At 31.9% G+C, this 3,264-nt stretch overlaps 1 pseudogene; it reads right to left on the reverse strand.

Moving 5' to 3' along the window:
- Window positions 1-694: 694 nt before the first annotated feature.
- On the reverse strand, window positions 695-863 carry LOC121831276 (U2 spliceosomal RNA; annotated as a pseudogene).
- Window positions 864-3,264: the final 2,401 nt, after the last annotated feature.

Consider the following 3,264-nt stretch of genomic DNA (forward strand, 5'->3'; position numbering starts at 1 on the left):
TAGACTACTATATTGAGCAGGAAAGGAAAGAGTGGGCATCCTTGTCTTGCACCTGTTTTGGTGCAAGAAAAAATGTTCTGATTTTTTTCTCCATTTATTTAAGATGTTGATTGTGGGCTTACTGTATATTGCTTTAATTATGCTGAGATATGTTCCCTATATTTTTATATTCTCTAGGATTTTCAAATATTGTCAAAGGTCATTTCTGCAGGTAATGAGATGATCATGTGATTTCTGCCTGTGAGTCTATTTAGGTTTTAGGTTACATTTATTGATTGATAAATGTCAAACAATCTCTGTATCTCTGGGATGAAGCCAACTTAATCTTGTTTGATGACCTTTTTGATGTGTTCTTGAATAGTTTTCCAGTATTTTATTAATATTTTTTTGTATCCATGTTCATCAGAGATACTTGTCTATAATTTCTTTGTTTTGTTTTTATGTCTTTGTATGGTTTTGATATCAAGGTAATAGTGGCTTTGTACAATGAGTTTGGAAATATTGTTTCATTTTTCTATTTTAGAGAACAATTTTAATATTGATATTAGTTCTTCAAATATCTGGTAGAATTCTGTACTGAGTTTATTTGGCTCTGCTCTTTTTTTAGTTGGAAGACTGAAGATTTGAATTACTGCTTCTATCTTGAAGTTATTCAAGTAATTTACTTCTTGTTTTAACCTTGGATCATACATATGTAGGGTATATATATCCTATAACACACACACACACACACACACACACACACATATATATATATATACATATATATATATATATATATATATATATATATAGAGAGAGAGAGAGAGAGAGAGAGAGAGAGAGAGATTCACTTGATCTTAGCCAAAAGGCCGAGAAGCGATGAGAGAGAGATTCATTCATCTAAGTTTTTCAGTTCAGTAGAATATAGAGTTTTGAGATATGATTCTCTGAATTTCCTTGATGTCTATTGTAATGTCTCCTTCTATATCTCTAATTTTATTAATTAGGGTCCTCTTTTTCTTTTCATTAATTTGGTTAAAGGTTTGTCATTCTTGTGACTCTTTTCAAAGAACTAATTATATATTTCATTAATTCTTTGTATTGATTTTTTTCCATTTTATTGATTTCAGCACTGATTTTTACTCTTCCTATCTACTGTTTCTGGGTGTCATTTATTTATTTATTTATTAAGTCTTTTGTATTCATCATTTGAGGCCTCAAATTTTTTGATATTGGCATTGGGCTATAAAATTCCCACTAGAACTACCTTCATTGTATCCCATAGATTTTGGTATGCTGTATTTTTCTTTTCATTCACTTCCAGTAATTTTTAAATTCCTTCCTTGGGCAGAATTATCATTTATTAGTGTGTTGTTTAATTTCCTGTATTCTTGTAGTTTCTGTTGTTGTTGATACATAGCTTTATTTCATTGTGGTCAGATAATATGCAGGATGTTGTTTCACTTTTCCTGTATGTACTGAGACTTGCTTTTTCCTCATATGTGATTTATTTTGGAGACAGTTCCATGAGCTGCTGAGAAGAATCTGTACTCTTTAGTATTGATATGCTTTAGTGTTGGATGTGTAACATTTAGGGTGTAATATTATATTGATATTTGTTAGATTCATTTGATTTATGATACAATTTACTTCCATTTTTTTAGTTTATTTTTAGTTAGTTAGTTTTTTTCCCCCTGAGGTAACCTGTCTATTGGTGAAAGTGAGGTATTTAAATCACCCCCAAATCACTGTGTTGAGATCAGACTGTGGTTTTAGATGTAACAGTTTTGTTGTTGTTGGTGGTGTATTTTGTGTGTGTGTGTATATGTGTATATGTGGGTGTGCCACTTTGATTGGAGCATGTATGTTTAGGATTGTAATATCCTATTGGTAGATTTCCTTTAATGGGTAAGAAGTGTCCCTCCTTAACACTTTTGACTTGCTTTGCTTTGAAGTCTGTTATGTCAGATATTGGTATAGCTATGAATGCTTATTTCTTCATTACTCTTGCTTAGAATTCCTTTTTCTTTTTTTTATCCAAAGGTGGGAATCTGCTGTTGATTAAGTATGTTTCTTGGTGGAGCAAAAAGATGGATCCCATTTACTAACCCAACCTGTTTGTGCCTGACTTTTTATTGTGAAATTGAGACCATTAATATTCAGAGTTACTCTTGAAGGGTAAACAATGCTTCACGTCATTTTGTTTATCTAGTGATGTTTTCTCAGATCCATCTAGATTCCTGCCCTAGCAATTTTTATTTGTTCTCTCAGACCTCTTGGGTATATTTAGTTTTTACTTCATATTGAAGCAATCCTTCTAATAGCTTCTGTAGAGACATCTTGTAGTCATAAATTTTTTAAAATCTGTTTTTATTATGGAAAGTTTTCCCTTCAATTTTAATAATTTTGCTGAGTATAATCTGGGTTGTCAGTTGCAGTATTTTAGGATATGAGTACATTTTTCCAGGACATTCTGGCTTTAAATGTTTCTGTGGAAGAATCTAGGTTAATTTAATTATTTTAATTTAATAATTAATTAAATATATTATATTTAATCTATTTTTATTTTTTCCACCTTTGTCAGTAGCTTGACCTTCCTCTCTTTCAGCTTCCCTGTATTCATGCATTAATATCAAATTATTTTTTAAGCCTACATAGTATAATCAATGCTGTCAGTACATGTGTGGGTATAGGACCATTCCATGGAGCATGGATAGCCTAGCAGAGGCTACATCCATGAATAGGACTTGCTTTCTTTCCTCTAACACTTACCAATTGTCAGTAGCTCTTCAGCTAGCAGTAGGATTTCATGAACCCAATCGGTATTGAAATTTTGACTGGTTTGATTTTGCACTGGTCTTGTGCCTACAGTTGCAGCTGCTGTGAGTTTATGTGTGGAATGTCACTATTGTGTTTAGAAAACATTGTTTTACAACATTGCTCTAGTATGTCTTACTCTGATAATCTTTCCATATTCTCTAATGTGATGATCCCTGTGTCTTGGGAAGTGGGATGATGCTATCCATGGCACTTGCAAATGAGCTCTGATTTTAACATGTATTCTATCTCCTATTCTGAATAAATTCTCAAAGGAATTCTTCATGCTAAAAAGTTCTATGCAAAATCTAAATTTTCAGATTTTTCTCTATATAAAATTTTCAGATTTTTTCGCATAAATGCATTGCACAAGAAGCTACATATTTAGTAAAGTGAGTTCCTGTGCTGGAGATGTCTTTCTGTATGCTGTGAACGTGTGTTGCTCTGATTTGGTTGATAAATAAA

The sequence above is a fragment of the Peromyscus maniculatus genome, chromosome 7 (genome assembly GCF_049852395.1).
Source record: "Peromyscus maniculatus bairdii isolate BWxNUB_F1_BW_parent chromosome 7, HU_Pman_BW_mat_3.1, whole genome shotgun sequence".
Lineage (NCBI taxonomy): Eukaryota > Metazoa > Chordata > Mammalia > Rodentia > Cricetidae > Peromyscus > Peromyscus maniculatus.